The sequence below is a fragment of the Aythya ferina genome (assembly GCF_964211825.1).
Source record: "Aythya ferina genome assembly, chromosome: 16".
NCBI classification, from domain to species: Eukaryota; Metazoa; Chordata; class Aves; order Anseriformes; family Anatidae; genus Aythya; species Aythya ferina.
The window spans coordinates 16,663,615-16,680,641 of NC_140315.1; the positions used below are offsets into that span (position 1 = coordinate 16,663,615).

Below are 17,027 nucleotides of genomic sequence, written 5' to 3' on the forward strand. Positions count from 1 at the left end.
GGGAGGTGCTTGTACACTGTTGGAGCCTGGGTTGAGGGAGGAGGTTTGGAGCTGCTTCTACACCTTTGGGCCTGGCATCGGGGGTAGGGGGTTGGGTGCTGGTTGTAGGGGCCTGTGTTTGGGGGGGGGCTTGGGACCTGCGTCTGGGGGAGGGGTGGGAGCTGCTTGTACACCTTTGGGGCCTGCATGTGTGGGGGGTCAGGGCCTGTGTCTAGCGGGCTGGGAACTGCTTGTACAATGTAGGAATCTGTTTCTGCAGGGTGGCTGGGAGCTGTTTGTACAACTTTGGGGCCAGCATCTGGGGGTGGCTGGGAGCTGCCTGTACACTGTAGGGGCCTGTGTTTGTGGGGGGCTTGGGGGCCTCCCTCGGCGGGGGGGGGGAGGATTGGGAGCTGCTTGTATAGGGTAGGGGGCCTGCCTGGCAGGGGTTGGGAGCTGCTTGTAGAATTTGGGTCGCTGTGTCTGGGGGGGGCGGTTGGGGCCTGTGTCTCAGGGTTGTTGGGAACTGGTTGTATACCTTTGGGTCATGTCTTTGGGGGGAGCTACTTGTACACTTTTGGGGTCTGTATTTGAGGGGGGTTGGGAGCTGCTTGTGCACTTTTGGACCTATGTTTAGGCTGGTTGGGAGTTGCTCATGCATTCTAGGTGCCTCCCTTTTGAGAAGGGTTGGGGCCTGCATCTGTGGGTGGTTGGGAGCTGCTTGTACACTATAGGGGCCATGGTCTTGGAGGGGGGTCTGGGCTGTTTATACACCTCTGTGGCCTGTGTTTGGGGGGGGGGGGGGGGGGTGGGCCTGTGCCTGGGGAAGTTGGGAGCTGTTTGTTCACTCTAGGAGCCTCCATTTGGGGGTCTTTGGGGCCTCCCTTTGAGGGGGAGGGAGTTGGGAGTTGGTTGTACACCTCTGCATCCCGTGTCTTGGGGGGGGTGGGGGGAGTGGGACCGGTCTCTGAAGGGGCGGGTTGTGAGCTGCTTGTACACCTGTGTCGGGGGGAGGGTAGGGAGGTTGGCGGGGGTCGGGTCCGGGTCTTGGGCCAGTGTCTGGGTGGAGTCCAGTTCTTGGGAGGGGGTGGTGGGGTAGGAGCTGCTTGTGGGCAGTTGGGGTCTGCATCTGGGTGTGGTTGGTGCCTGCTTCTGTTGGCAGTTTGGGGCCTGCTTGTAGACTTGTGCAGCCTGGGTTTGGGGGCTTTTCTGTAACGTTTGGGGCCTGCATTTTTGCTTTGGGATGCATCTTGAGCTTTTGAGGCCTAGCAGTAGCATTTGGGGCCTGCATCTGGGGCTTTTCTGTAGCATTTTGGTTGCGTATTTGTGATTTGGGGCCTGTATCGTGGGTTTTGCCTTTTTTGTAGTTTCCATCTTTGTGTGTGTGTGTTTCGTTGTTGGTTGTCTGGGGTTAGGGGCAGTTTGGGGTTTGGATTAAGGTCAGTGTCATTAGCGTTAGGGGGTTGATAATAAGGGTTAGGGTTGTGGTTAGAGTTGTTAGGTTTAAGGGGAATAAGGATTTCAGGGTAAGGGGATCAAGGTTGTGGGAATAAAAATGTTGTTTTGGCGCAGTTACATCCTGTAGAGGGAAGGAAGGTGGTATTGAGATATGCTTGCAGTGATAAGACAGCTTAACAGTGTGAAATGAGTTCATCTGATTCGTGTCAATATGGAACAATGCTAGGGCCGCATGATATGATGAAAAGTCTGAGAAAACCAGAGTGGTTAATATATATAGTTCTTGAATCTTGCAAAGGAATGGTCCAGCAATTCGGGTCAATAGGGGATAAGAGAACAAAGGGGTTTCAGAATAACTGCTAACTATTACAACTGTTGCATGGGACACTATGCAAGTGTCTGCCATCCAGCCAAGATGGACAAAGGAGATGGACAAGAGAAAAGCCTGGGAGGAAGACTACGAGCCTTCAGTACGAGCGGCCCCCAGAGGGACCACCGGAGACTGATAACGCCTGCACCAGTGGGAGGGTTTGGATTCTGGGAACTAATTAGAATAACCCTGCCTTTTGTAGAAGTAGTAATGAATATGTATTAGCCTAGCAGCATAAAAACCAGCCGCCTGATGTAACTTGTGTGCGTCTTGGTGGAGCAGAGACTCCTGGCGCACCCAGCGCTGCTTGCTTACCTCTATTCATTTAATAAATTGTAAATTTCAATTGCAATCCTATTTGGGACCCAGTCATTTATTACAAGTGGGCTCTCGTCCGGGAGGGCTTTGGTTCCTGATTTCTGGTTTGATCTAGGAGAGGCACCCCCACCATTTGGTGGCTGCTGTTTGAGTCAGGTCGGAACTAATGGCATCTTGAACCTGAATAAAGGTAAGCAACGTTTCTGATTCTTTTTTTCAGCTCCCTTGCCAGCTGCAGCACTATATTTTGCCCGTAACTGTGTGTGTGAAGATCCGAACGAAGATGACGGAGTCGTAAGCATTTAAAGCGTATACCGTTCGGTTGGGTGGGGTTCGGTTGCCTGTGTGTGTAAGAGTGTGACTGAGATGGAACTTAGTTCTGAAGCGATTGTGGAGGTCTTCTAACCGCAGTTCCAATCTCCCGCGAGGGACTTGGCCGGTGAAGGACCGAAGGGATTCCTATAGGATTTGTGGGTGTGTGATAGGTCCTCGACCCCCTGCAAGACACTCTTACTAAGGTAACCAAGGGCTGTGGGAATTGCCAGAGTAAAATTCCTAGATGGGTCAGACAAAATCGAAGACCAGAGACCAGAAGAAAGGGAGCAAATTACCAGTCGTACCACCAGAAAGTCCATTAGGAATAACGATTCGAAATTGGAATGATAGGGACCCCAGAAAAGGAAAAAGTAAATTAAAAATGGTCCAGTATTGTGTGACAGAATGGCCAAAGGAGCCTTTAAGACTACATGTCTTTTGGCCTGTTTTTGGATCCTTCGAAGACTGGATTTGCCAGGCCTTAAATATCCATGTTAATTCAAAGGAACCTTTTAGCCAGGAAGAAAGTGATTATGCAGGATTATGGATCAGGAAGACTTCAGGTCCTTTTCCAGCCTCAATATTTACACTAAAAGCAGGTAAGAAATTTGAAGAACAAGAAGAACATGAAAAAGAAAAAGAAGATAAACGTGAGCCGTTGGATAAGCTACCACCTCCATATCCTAACAATCCACCCCCGGCGGCTCCCCCTCCGGTGGCTGTGGTATCGCCACCAGTACCACCGTTGCCCCAGCTTCCACCACCAACAGCACCAGAATTAGACCGACCTCCGGCCGCATGCACGAGAAGTAGGACGGATGTATCTGAGAGGGCTTCTCTATATCCCTTAAGGGAGGTAACTGGTGTATAACTGGTGCGCGTCTTGGTGGAGCAGAGACTCCCGGCGTACCCAGCACTGTTTGCTTACCTCTATTCATTCAGTGAATTGTAAACTTTGATTGTAATCCTATTTGGGACTTTTATTTATTATAACAGACAAGCTTGTAAAACGCAGACAACCAGAATCCTTACAGCAATTAGGTGGAAATCACGGCGTAAGAAACATTACCACCTCAAAGAGTAAAAACCTCAAAAGAAATGTGACTTGTAACAGGCCAGCAGCTGTGTATTTTCTGTGAAGCACCAGCTAGATTATGAACCTTGAATAGCACAGTTAAAGGGGAAACAGGGGAGGGTCCCGGTCCTCGGCAGAAAAAAAAAGTGTATAAACTGTGTATGGAATTAGTAGGCACCCTCCTGCTTGTGGGACACCCGCCATTGTAATCTCGAATAATAATGCTACTGTACTGAGATCCTCGACTCAGCCTATGCTATTTGCTACAGATAAGACAATGAACAAACATTTATGGTGTATTACCCTAAGTTTTTGGGTTAGGGTTTTTTGCGTCTTAATGTTTTGGGGTTAGGGTTTGGAGCGCCATTATTCCATTATTGTTGTTGTATGGCTTATGGTAAGGGTAAGGTCAAGGGTAAGGTTTATGTTAAGGGTAAGCGTAAGGGTAAGGGATAGAGTAAGGGTAACGGTAAGGTTAAGGGTAACGGTAAGGTTAAGGGTACAAATATGTGTTAGGGTATGGGTTATGGTATGGGTAAGAATTAGGGTGAGTATAAAGGTAAGGGTAAGTGTAAGGGTACAGGTCAGGGTAAGGGTTAGAGTAAGGGTTAGGGTTAGGGTTAGGGTAAGGTTAAGTGTTAGGGTAATGGTTAGGGTTAGTTTTAGGGTTAAAGTCAGGAAAACGTATGCGTAAGTATTAGGTTAATGTTAAGGGTAAGGTTAAGGTTAAGAGTAAGTGTAAGGTTTAGGGTAAGGGTTTGGGTTAATGTAAGGGTCAGGGTAAGGGTTGGGGTAAGGTTTAGGGTAAGGGTTAGGTTAAGGGTAAGTGTTAGGGTAAGGGTAAGGTTAATGGTAACCGTAAGTGTAAAGGTAAGGGTTCGGGAAAGGGTAAGAATAAGGGTATGGGTAATGGTAAGGGTGAGGGTTAGGCTAAGGGTAAGTGTAAGGTTTAGATTTACGCTAAGGGTAAATGTAGCAGAAAGGGTAAGGTTTACAGTAAGGGTAAGTGTTAGGATAAGGGTAAGCTTTAAGGTTAGGTTAAGGGTAAGGTGTAGGGTAACGGTAAGAGTAAGGGTAAGGGTAAGGGTAAGGGCAATGGTAACGGTAACAGTAAGGGTAAGTGTTACGGTAAGGGTAAGGGTTACCGTAAGGGTATGGGTACGGGTAGAGGTATGTGTTAGAGTATGGGTTATGGTAAGGGTAAGGGTTAGGGTAAGGGTAAGTGTTGGGGTAATGGTTAGAGTTAATTTTAGGGTTAGGGTGCGGGAAACGTAAGGGTAAGTATTAGGTTAAGGTTAAGGGTAAAGTTAAGGTTAAGTGTAAGTATTAGGGTAAGGGTTAATGTAAGGGTCAGGGTAAGGGTTCAGGTAAGGTTTAGGGTTAGGGTTAGGTTAAGGTTAAGTGTTAGGGTAAGCGGAAGTTGTATGGATAAGGATAAGTGTAAGGAATAGGGTAAGGGTAAGTGTTAGGGTAAGGGTAAGATTAATGGTAACCGTAAGTGTTAGGGTAAGGGTAAGAGTAAGGGGAAGTGGAAGGGGAAGGGGAAGGGGAAGGGGAAGTCTAAGGGTCCGGGTCAGGGTAAAAGTTAGAGTAAGGGTTAGGGTTAGGGTTCGGTAAGGATAAGTGTTAGGGTAATGGTTACGGTTAATTTTAGGGTTATGATGAGGGAAACTTAAGGGTATGTATTAGTTTAAGGGTAAGGTTAAAGTTAAGATTAAGTGTAAGGTTTAGGTTAAGGGTTAAGGTTAGAGTAAGGGTTAGGGTTAGGGTTAGGGTTAGGGTTAGGGTTAGGGTTAGGGTTAGGGTAAGGGTTAGGGATAATGTAAGGGTCAGGGTAAGGGTTGGGGTAAGGTTTAGGTTAAGGGTAAAAGTAAGTATAATGGTAAGGGTAAGAGTGAAGGTTAGGGTAATGGTTAGATTTAGGTAAGGGTGAGGGTTAGGGTAAGATTTAGAATTAGGCAAAGGGTAAGTGTAGCAGAAAGGGTAAGGTTTAGGATAAGGGTAAGTGTTAGGATAAGGGTAAGGTTTAGGGTTAGCTTAATAGTAAGGTTAAGGGTAATTGTACGAGTAATTGCTAGGGTAAGTACAAGCGTAAGTGCACATGTAAGTGTTGTTGTATGGCTTATGATAAGGGTTAGGTTAAGGTTAAGGTTTATGTTAAGGGTAAGTGTAAGGGTAACGGAGACAGTAAAGGTAAGGGTAAGGGTAAGGGGAACGGTTAGGTTAAGGCTACAAGTACGTGTTAGGGTATGGGTTATGCTAAGGGAAAGGCTTAGGGTAAGGGTACGGGTCAGGGTAAGGGTTAGAGTAAGGGTTAGAGATTACGGTTAGGGTTAGGGTAAGGGTAAGTGTTAGGGTAATGGTTAGGGTTAATTTTAGGGTTAGGGTGAGGGAAACGTAAGGGTAAGTATTAGGTTAATGTTAAGGGTAAGGTTACGGTTAAGAGTAAGTGTAAGCTTTAGGGTAAGGGTTAGGGTTAATGTAAGGGTCAGGGTAAGGGCTGGGATAAGGTTTAGGGTTAGGGTTAGGTTAAGGGTAAGGATTAGGGTAAGGGTAAGGGCATGGATAAGGATAAGTGTAAGTGTTAGGGTAAGGGTAATGTTAAAGGTAACAGTAAGTGTAAGGAGAAGGGTTAGGGTAAGGGTAAGAGAAAGGGTATTGGTAATGATAAGGGTGAGAGTTACAGTAAGGGTAAGATTTAAAGTAATGTTTAGTAAGATTTAAAGTAAGGTTTAGATTTAGGCTAAGGGTAAATGTAGCAGAAAGGGTAAGGTTTACTGTAAGGTTTAAGGTTTCGGCTTAGGTTAAGGGTAAGGGTAAGGGTAAGGGTAAGGGTAATTGTACTAGGAATTGCTAGGGTAAGTGTAAGCGTAAGTGTACATGTAAGTGTTGTTGTATGGCTTATGGTAAGGGTAAGGTCAAAAGTAAGGTTTATGTAAAGAGTAAGCTTAAGGGTAACGGATAGAGTAAGGGTAAGGGTAAGGTTAAGGGTAACGGTAAGGTTAAGGGTACAAATATGTGTTAGGGTATGGGTTATGGTATGGGTAAGAATTAGGGTAAGTAAAAGGGTAAGGGTAAGGGTAAGTGTAAGGGTACGGGTCAGGGTAAGGGTTAGAGTAAGGGTTAGGGTTAGGGTTAGGGTAAGGTTAAGTGTTAGGGTAATGGTTAGGATTAGTTTAAGGGTTAAAGTCAGGAAAACGTATGCGTAAGTATTAGGTTAATGTAAAGGGTAAGGTTAAGAGTAAGTGTAAGGTTTAGGGTAAGGGTTAGGGTTAATGTAAGGGTCAGGATAAGGGTTGGGGTAAGGTTTAGCGTAAGGGTTAGGTTAAGGATAAGTGTTAGGGTAAGGGTAAGGTTAATGGTAACCGTAAGTGTAAAGGTAAGGGTTATGGTAAGGGTAAGAATAAGGGTATGGGTAATGGTAGCAGAAAGGGTAAGGTTTCCGGTAAGGGTAAGTGTTAGGATAAGGGTAAGGTTTAGGGTTAGGGTAAGGGTAAGGGTAAGGGTAAGGGTAAGGGTAAGGGTAAGGGTAAGGGTAAGGGTAAGGGTAAGGGTAAGGGTAAGGGTAAGGGTAAGGGTAAGGGTAAGGGTAAGGGCCACGGTAACGGTAACGGTAAGGGTAAGGGTTACGATAACTGTAAGGGTTACCGTAAGGGTAAGGGTTACCGTAAGGGTACGGGTACGGGTAGAAGTATGTGTTAGAGTATGGGTTATGGTAAGGGTAAGGGTTAGGGTAAGGGTAAGTGTAGGGGTAATGGTTAGGGTTAATTTTAGGGTTAGGCTGAGGGAAAAGTAAGGGTAAGTATTAGGTTAAGGTTAAGGATAAGGTTAAGGTTAAGTGTAAGTTTTAGGGTAAGGGTTAATGTAAGGGTCAGGGTAAGGGTTCAGGTAAGGTTTAGGGTTAGGGTTAGGTTAAGGTTAAGTGTTAGGGTAAGCGTAAGTTGTATGGATAAGTATAAGTGTAAGGGATAGGGTAAGAGTAAGTGTTAGGATAAGGGTAAGGTTAATGGTAACTGTAAGTGTAAGGGTAAGGGTTAGGGTAAGGGTAAGCGTAAGGGGAAGGGGAAGGGGAAGTCTAAGGTCAGGGTTTAAAGTTAGAGTAAGGGTTAGGGTTAGGGTTAGGTAAGGATAAGTGTTAGGGTAATGGTTACGGTTAATTTTAGGGTTATGATGAGGGAAACGTAAGGGTATGTATTAGTTTAAGGGTAAGGTTAAAGTTAAGATTAAGTGTAAGGTTAAAGTTAAGACTAAGTGTAAGGTTTAGGTTAAGGGTTAGGGTTAGAGTAAGGGTTAGGGTTAGGTTTAGGGTAAGGGTTAGGGTTAATGTAAGGGTCAGGGTAAGGGTTGGGGTAAGGTTTAGGTTAAGGGTAAAAGTAAGTATAATGGTAAGGGTAAGGGTGAGGGCTAGCGTAATGGTTAGATTTAAGCAAGGGTGAGGGTTAGGGTAAGGTTTAGAATTAGGCAAAGGGTAAGTGTAGCAGAAAGGGTAAGGTTTAGGATAAGGGTAAGTGTTAGGATAAGGGTAAGGTTTAGGGTTAGCTTAATAGTAAGGTTAAGGGTAATTGTACGAGTAATTGCTAGGGTAAGTGCAAGCGTAAGTGTACATGTAAGTGTTGTTGTATGCCTTATGATAAGGGTTAGGTTAAGGTTAAGGTTTATGTTAAGTGTAAGTTTAAGGCTAACAGAGACAGTAAAGGTAAGGGTAAGGGGAACGGTAAGGTTAAGGCTACAAGTACGTGTTAGGGTATGGGTCATGGTAAGGGAAAGGCTTAGGGTAAGGGTAAGTGTAAGGGTAGGGGTCAGGGTAAGGGTTACAGTAAGGGTTAGAGTTACGGTTAGGGTTAGGGTAAGGGTAAGTGTTAGGGTAATGGTTAGGGTTAATTTTAGGACTTAGGGTGAGGGAAACGTAAGGGTAAGTGTTAGGGTAATGTTTAAGGGTAAGGTTAAGGTTAAGAGTAAGTGTAAGCTTTAGGGTAAGGGTAAGGGTTAATGTAAGGGTCAGGGTAAAGGCTGGGATAAGGTTTAGGGTTAGGGTTAGGTTAAGGGTAAAGATTAGGGTAAGGGTAAGGGCATGGATAAGGATAAGTGTAAGTGTTAGGGTAAGGGTAATGTTAAAGGTAACAGTAAGTGTAAGGAGAAGGGTTAGGGTAAGGGTAAGAGTAAGGGTATTGGTAATGATAAGGGTGAGGGTTACAGTAGGGGTAAGTGTAAGGTTTAGATTTAGGCTAAGGGTAAGTGTAGCAGAAAGGGTAAGGTTTACTGTAAGGTTTAGGCTTAGGTTAAGGGTAAGGGTAAGGGTAATTGTACGAGTAATTTTAGGGTTAGGTTAAGGTTAAGTGTTAGGGTAATGGTTAGGGTAAATTTAAGGGTTAAAGTCAGGAAAACATATGCGTAAGTATTAGGTTAATGTTAAGAGTAAAGTTAAGGTTAAGAGTAAGTGTAAGGTTTAGGGTAAGGGTTAGCGTTAATGTAAGGGTCAGGGTAAGGGTTGGGGTAAGGTTTAGGTTAAGGGTTAATGTAAGCATTATGATAAGGGTAAGGGTGAGTGTAGGGTAAGGTTTAGAATTAGGCAAAGAGTAAGTGTAGCAGAAAGGGTAAGGATTACGGTAAGGGTAAGTGCTAGGATAAGTGTAAGGTTGAGGATTAGGTTAAGGGTAAGGGTAATGGTTTGGTAAGGGTAAGGGTAAGGTTAATTGTACGAGTAGTTGCCAGGGTAAGTGGAAACGTAAGTGAACATGTAAGTGTTGTTCTATGGCTTATGGTAAGGGTAAGGTTAAGAGTAAGTTTTATGTTAAGGATAAGTGTAAGAGTAACAAATAGAGTAAGGGTAAGGGTAACAGTAAGGTTAAGGGTAGAAGTATGTGTTAGAGTATGGGCTATGGTAAGGGTAAGGGTAGAGTAAGAGTAAGGGTAAGGGTATGTGTAAGCGTATGGTTCATTGTAAGGGTTACAGTAAGGGTTAGGGTAAGGGTAAGTGTAAGGGTAATGGTTAGGGTTAATTTTAGGGTTAGGGTGAGGGAAACGTAAGGGTAAGTATTAGATTACAGCTAAGGTTAAGGTTAAGAGTAAGTGTAAGATTTAGGGTAAGGGTTAGGGTTAATGTAAGGGTCAGGGTAAGGGTTGGGGTAAGGTTTAGGGTAAGGGATAGGTTAAGGATAAGCGTTAGGGTAAGGGTTAGGTTAATGGTAACCGTTAAGTGTAAAGGTAAGGGTTAGGGTAAGGGTAAGAATAAGAGTATGGGTAAGGGTAAGGGTGAGGGTTAGGCTAAGGGTAAGTGTAGCAGAAAGGGTAAGGTTTACTGTAAGGTTTAAGGTTTCGGCTTCGGTTAAGGGTAAGGGTAAGGGTAATTGTACGAGGAATTGCTAGGGTAAGTGTAAGCGTAAGTGTACATGTAAGTGTACATGTAAGTGTTGTTGTATGGCTTATGGTAAGGGTAAGGTCAAGGGTAAGGTTTATATTAAGGGTAAGCGTAAGGGTAAGGGATAGAGTAAGGGTAAGGGTAAGGTTAAGGGTAACGGTAAGGTTAAGGGTACAAATATGTGTTAGGGTATGGGTTATGGTATGGGTAAGAATTAGGGTGAGTATAAGGGTAAGGGTAAGTGTAAGGGTACAGGTCAGGGTAAGGGTTAGAGTAAGGGTTAGGGTTAGGGTTAGGGTAAGGTTAAGTGTTAGGGTAATGGTTAGGGTTAGTTTTAGGGTTAAAGTCAGGAAAACGTATGCGTAAGTATTAGGTGAATGTTAAGGGTAAGGTTAAGGTTAAGAGTAAGTGTAAGGTTTAGGGTAAGGGTTAGGGTTAATGTAAGGGTCAGGGTAAGGGTTGGGGTAAGGGTTAGGTTAAGGATAAGTGTTAGGGTAAGGGTAAGGTTAATGGTAACCGTAAGTGTAAAGGTAAGGGTTAGGGAAAGGGTAAGGTTTAGGGTTAGGGTAAGGGTAAGGGTAAGGGTAAGGGTAAGGGTAAGGGTAAGGGCCACGGTAACGGTAACGGTAAGGGTAAGGGTTACGGTAAGGTTAAGAGTTACCGTAAGGGTACGGGTACGGGTAGAAGTATGTGTTAGAGTATGGGTTATGGTAAGGGTAAGGGTTAGGGTAAGGGTAAATGTTGGGGTAATGGTTAGGGTTAATTTTAGGGTTAGGGTGAGGGAAAAGTAAGGGTAAGTATTAGGTTAAGGTTAAGGGTAAGGTTAAGGTTAAGTGTAAGTTTTAGGGTAAGGGTTAATGTAAGGCTCAGAGTAAGGGTTCAGGTAAGGTTTAGGGTTAGGGTTAGGTTAAGGTTAAGTGTTAGGGAAAGCGTAATTTGTATGGATAAGATAAGTGTAAGGGATAGGGTAAGGGTAAGTGTTAGGGTAAGGGTAAGGTTAATGGTAACTGTAAGTGTATGGGTAAGGGTTATGGTAACGGTATTAGTAAGGGGAAGGGGAAGGGCAAGTCTAAGGTTCTGGCTCAGGGTAAAAGTTAGAGTAAGGTTTAGGGTTAGGTTAGTTATAAGTGTTAGGGTAATGGTTACGGTTAATTTTAGGGTTATGATGAGGGAAACGTAAGGGTATGTATTAGTTTAAGGGTAAGGTTAAAGATAAGATTAAGTGTAAGGTTTAGGTTAAGGGTTAGGTTTAGAGTAAGGGTTAGGGTTAGGGTTAGGGTTAGGGTTAGGGTTAGGGTTAGGGTTAGGGTTAGGGTTAATGTAAGGGTCAGGGTAACGGTTGGGGTAAGGTTTAGGTTAAGGGTAAAAGTAAGTATAATGGTAAGGGTAAGGGTGAGGGCTAGCGTAATGGTTAGATTTAGGTAAGGGTGAGGGTTAGGGTAAGATTTAGAATTAGGCAAACGGTAAGTGCAGCAGAAAGGGTAAGGTTTAGGATAAGGGTAAGTGTTAGGATAAGGGTAAGGTTTAGGGTTAGCTTAATAGTAAGGTTAAGGGTAATTGTACGAGTAATTGCTAGGGTAAGTCAAGCGTAAATTTACATGTAAGTGTTGTTGTATGGCTTATGATAAGGGTTAGGTTAAGGTTAAGGTTTATGTTAAGTGTAAGTGTAAGGCTAACAGAGACAGTAAAGGTAAGGGTAAGGGGAACGGTAAGGTTAAGGCTACAAGTACGTGTTAGGGTATGGGTCATGGTAAGGGAAAGGCTTAGGGTAAGGGTAAGTGTAAGGGTACGGGTCAGGGTAAGGGTTACAGTAAGGGTTAGAGTTACGGTTAGGGTTAGGGTAAGGGTAAGTGTTAGGGTAATGGTTAGGGTTAATTTTCGGGTTAGGTTGAGGGAAACGTAAGGGTAAGTGTTAGGGTAATGGTTAAGGGTAAGGTTACGGTTAAGAGTAAGTGTAAGTTATAGGGTAAGGGTTAGGGTTAATGTAAGGGTCAGGGTAAGGGCTGGGATAAGGTTTAGGGTTAGGGTTAGGTTAAGGGTAAAGATTAGGCTAAGGGTAAGAGTAAGGTTTAGATTTAGGCTAAGGGTAAGTGTAGCAGAAAGGGTAAGGTTTACGGTAAGGGTAAGTGTTAGGATAAGGGTAAGGTTTAGGGTTAGGTTAAGGGTAAGGGATAGGGTAAGGGATTGGGTAAGGGATAGGGTAAGAGTAAGGGTAAGGGTAAGGGTAAGGGTAAGGGTAAGAGTAAGAGTTAGGGTAACGGAAAGCGTAAGGGTACGGGTGGAAGTATGTGTTAGAGTATGGGTTATGATAAGGGTAAGGGTTAGGGTAAGAGTAAGTGTAAGGGTATGTTTAAGTGTACGGGTCACTGTAAGTGTTAGAGTAAGGGTTAGGTTAGGGGTAACTGTTAGGGTAATGGTTAGGGTTAATTTTAGGGTTAGTGTGAGGAAAACGTAAAGGTAAGTATTAGGTTAAGGTTAAGAGCAAGTGTAAGGTTTAGGTTAAGGGTAAGGGTTAATGTAATGGTACTGGAAAGGGTTCAGGTAAGGTTTAGGGTTAGAGTTAGGTTAGGGTTAAGTGTTAGGAAAAGGGTAAGTTGTATGTATAAGAATAAGTGTAAGAGTAAGGGTATTGGTAAAGATAAGGGTGAGGGTTAAGGATAAGGTATAAGGATAAGGGTATTTAAATTTTTTAATTCAATTTATTTTAAATTAAAATTTTTTAATTTAATTAATTAATATTTTAATTGTACGAGTAATTGCTAGGGCAAGTTTAAGCGTAAGTGTACATTTAAGTGTTGTTGTGTGGCTTATTGTAAGGGTAAGGTTAAGTGTTAGGGTAATGGTTATGGTTAATTATAGGGTTAGGGTGAGAAAAACGTAAGATTAAGTATTAGCTAAAGGTTAAGGGTAAGGTTAATGTTAAGAGTAAGTGTAAGGTTTAGGGTAAGGGTTAGGTTAAGGATAAGTGTTAGGGTAAGGGTAAGGTTAATGGTAACCGTAAGTGTAAAGGTAAGGGTTAGGATAAGAGTAAGAATAAGGGTATGGGTAATGGTAAGGGTGAGGGTTAGGCTAAGGGTAAGTGTAAGGTTTAGATTTAGGCTAAGGGTAAGTGTAGCAGAAAGGGTAAGGTTTACGGTAAGCTTTAAGCTTTAGGGTTAGGTTAAGGGGAAGGGGAAGGGGAAGGTAAGGGGAAGGGTTGGAGTAAGGTATAGGGTAAGGGTAAGGTTATGGTTAAAGGAAAGAGTAAGGGTAAGGAAAAAGTAAAGGTAAGGATTTGGGTAATGGTAAGGGTGAGAAGGGTTAGGGTAAGGGTTACGGTAAGGGTTAGGTAACGCAGTGTACAACCTGGGACGTCACACGCAGAGCTGCCTCTGGCAAGGTGAGTGAGGAACAGATGTAGCAGTTGTTGTGTTGTAGGTCTCACTGTTCCTCTAAGCATCCCCTCTGTCTTTTAGAGGTGCTGTAGCTGTTTGAAGAGGGTAGATTGAAGCATCTGCCTCGGAGGCTGGTAAGCGGCAGAGGTAAGGGAGCAGATGAGAGTAACTTACCTAGTTGTGCTGTGTCTTTGGATGCTGCATCGGCCTATGCGTTTCTTTTTCTTTCACAGGTGTCTCGCACAGGCTCAAAGGAGCAAACTGCACTCTGAAGAGCTGTGTAAGAAGAGGGGCTGGTCATGAGCTGGGTTGGAGCAGAACGACCAAGTAGCACAAGGTGACTATGAAAGGTGTCCGTCTTGCTTTGCAGGTGCCGTGGCAAGCTCTCCACAGAAGTGGATAAGGATATGAGATAAGGCCAGAGAGCGACAAGGAGCGGCACGTGCAGGGATGGTTTTGAAGCGCTGCGGTGGCTTACTCTTCTGTTCATCAGGTGCCACAGGCAAGGTGGGTTGTAACATCAGTCGTTATATTTGCATGAAAGCAGTTCACTTGAATGCCACAGTGCATCTGAGTAGGGTGTTCTAGCAGAACAAGCTTGTCTGGCACAGCGGTGCCTGATGGCAGTGTGTTTCCTCAGGTGAAGAGGTGCCTGAAGCCCCATCCTATCTAGCCTGCACACAATTATCTGAGAATGAAAGCTGCTTTCCAGTAATTCAGAAAGCCAAGTTACGTCTCAGCCTTGAGCATCTCGGGCTTTTGGGCCTGTCTGTAACATTTGGCACCAGCACTAATACTTTTTTTGGCATATGTTTAGCGTTTGGGGCCTGTGTCTGGGATTTGGGCCCTGTCTCGAACCACTGGGGCTTTGTCCTGGGTTTTGGAGCCTGCCTCTAGAGTTCAGGGCCTGTGATTAGGCTTTTGGGGTCTGTGTCTGGGGGCCGGTATCTGGGGGCAAGGGGGGAGCTGCTTGTAGACCCTTGGGGCCGGCATTGAGGGGGTTGGGAGCTGACTCTACACCTTTGGGGCCTGCTTCTGGGGGCGGGGGGGGGGTTGAGACCAGCATCTGGGGGAGGGGTGGGAGCTCTTTGTATTCCTTTGGAGCCTGTGTCGGGGGGCGGGGGGGGGGGGGGAAGGGGAGGGTTGGTTGGGAGGTGCTTGTACACTGTTGGAGCCTGGGTTGAGGGAGGAGGTTTGGAGCTGCTTCTACACCTTTGGGCCTGGCATCGGGGGTAGGGGGTTGGGTGCTGGTTGTAGGGGCCTGTGTTTGGGGGGGGGGGCTTGGGACCTGCGTCTGGGGGAGGGGTGGGAGCTGCTTGTACACCTTTGGGGCCTGCATGTGTGAGGGGTCAGGGCCTGTGTCTAGCGGGCTGGGAACTGCTTGTACAATGTAGGAATCTGTTTCTGCAGGGTGGCTGGGAGCTGTTTGTACAACTTTGGGGCCAGCATCTGGGGGTGGCTGGGAGCTGCCTGTACACTGTAGGGGCCTGTGTTTGTGGGGGCCTTGGGGGCCTCCCTCGGCGGGGGGGGGGAGGATTGGGAGCTGCTTGTATAGGGTAGGGGGCCTGCCTGGCAGGGGTTGGGAGCTGCTTGTAGAATTTGGGTCGCTGTGTCTGGGGGGGCGGTTCGGGCCTGTGTCTCAGGGGTGTTGGGAACTGGTTGTACACCTTTGGGTCCTGTCTCTGGGGGGGAGCTACTTGTACACTTTTGGGGTCTTTATTTGAGGGGGGTTGGGAGCTGCTTGTGCACTTTTGGACCTATGTTTAGGCTGGTTGGGAGTTGCTCATGCATTCTAGGTGCCTCCCTTTTGAGAAGGGTTGGGGCCTGCATCTGTGGGTGGTTGGGAGCTGCTTGTACACTATAGGGGCCATGGTCTTGGAGGGGGGTCTGGGCTGTTTATACACCTCTGTGGCCTGTGTTTGGGGGGGGGGGGGGGGGGGTGGGCCTGTGCCTGGGGAAGTTGGGAGCTGTTTGTTCACTCTAGGAGCCTCCATTTGGGGGTCTTTGGGGCCTCCCTTTGAGGGGGAGGGAGTTGGGAGTTGGTTGTACACCTCTGCATCCCGTGTCTTGGGGGGGGTGGGGGGAGTGGGACCGGTCTCTGAAGGGGCGGGTTGTGAGCTGCTTGTACACCTGTGTCGGGGGGAGGGTAGGGAGGTTGGCGGGGGTCGGGTCCGGGTCTTGGGCCAGTGTCTGGGTGGAGTCCAGTTCTTGGGAGGGGGTGGTGGGGTAGGAGCTGCTTGTGGGCAGTTGGGGTCTGCATCTGGGTGTGGTTGGTGCCTGCTTCTGTTGGCAGTTTGGGGCCTGCTTGTAGACTTGTGCAGCCTGGGTTTGGGGGCTTTTCTGTAACGTTTGGGGCCTGCATTTTTGCTTTGGGATGCATCTTGAGCTTTTGAGGCCTAGCAGTAGCATTTGGGGCCTGCATCTGGGGCTTTTCTGTAGCATTTTGGTTGCGTATTTGTGATTTGGGGCCTGTATCGTGGGTTTTGCCTTTTTTGTAGTTTCCATCTTTGTGTGTGTGTGTTTCGTTGTTGGTTGTCTGGGGTTAGGGGCAGTTTGGGGTTTGGATTAAGGTCAGTGTCATTAGCGTTAGGGGGTTGATAATAAGGGTTAGGGTTGTGGTTAGAGTTGTTAGGTTTAAGGGGAATAAGGATTTCAGGGTAAGGGGATCAAGGTTGTGGGAATAAAAATGTTGTTTTGGCGCAGTTACATCCTGTAGAGGGAAGGAAGGTGGTATTGAGATATGCTTGCAGTGATAAGACAGCTTAACAGTGTGAAATGAGTTCATCTGATTCGTGTCAATATGGAACAATGCTAGGGCCGCATGATATGATGAAAAGTCTGAGAAAACCAGAGTGGTTAATATATATAGTTCTTGAATCTTGCAAAGGAATGGTCCAGCAATTCGGGTCAATAGGGGATAAGAGAACAAAGGGGTTTCAGAATAACTGCTAACTATTACAACTGTTGCATGGGACACTATGCAAGTGTCTGCCATCCAGCCAAGATGGACAAAGGAGATGGACAAGAGAAAAGCCTGGGAGGAAGACTACGAGCCTTCAGTACGAGCGGCCCCCAGAGGGACCACCGGAGACTGATAACGCCTGCACCAGTGGGAGGGTTTGGATTCTGGGAACTAATTAGAATAACCCTGCCTTTTGTAGAAGTAGTAATGAATATGTATTAGCCTAGCAGCATAAAAACCAGCCGCCTGATGTAACTTGTGTGCGTCTTGGTGGAGCAGAGACTCCTGGCGCACCCAGCGCTGCTTGCTTACCTCTATTCATTTAATAAATTGTAAATTTCAATTGCAATCCTATTTGGGACCCAGTCATTTATTACAAGTGGGCGCTCGTCCGGGAGGGCTTTGGTTCCTGATTTCTGGTTTGATCTAGGAAAGGCACCCCCACCATTTGGTGGCTGCTGTTTGAGTCAGGTCGGAACTAATGGCATCTTGAACCTGAATAAAGGTAAGCAACGTTTCTGATTCTTTTTTTCAGCTCCCTTGCCAGCTGCAGCACTATATTTTGCCCGTAACTGTGTGTGTGAAGATCCGAACGAAGATGACGGAGTCGTAAGCATTTAAAGCGTATACCGTTCGGTTGGGTGGGGTTCGGTTGCCTGTGTGTGTAAGAGTGTGACTGAGATGGAACTTAGTTCTGAAGCGATTGTGGAGGTCTTCTAACCGCAGTTCCAATCTCCCGCGAGGGACTTGGCCGGTGAAGGACCGAAGGGATTCCTATAGGATTTGTGGGTGTGTGATAGGTCCTCGACCCCCTGCAA

General features: G+C 45.9%; 1 long non-coding RNA gene across 4 annotated transcripts in view; it reads left to right on the forward strand.

Moving 5' to 3' along the window:
- Positions 1-16,563, forward strand: part of LOC311445912 — a 382,273-nt gene extending 365,710 nt beyond the window's left edge. For 3 of the 4 annotated variants that reach the window (XR_014698669.1, XR_014698670.1, XR_014698671.1), the window contains 3 exons: positions 13,481-13,527; positions 13,618-13,754; positions 16,233-16,563. This is a non-coding gene — a long non-coding RNA (uncharacterized lncRNA). Of the gene's footprint in view, positions 1-1,833; positions 2,165-13,480; positions 13,528-13,617; positions 13,755-16,232 lie in introns of those variants that run through there. The other variant, XR_014698672.1, reaches the window with a different exon arrangement.
- Positions 16,564-17,027: the final 464 nt, after the last annotated feature.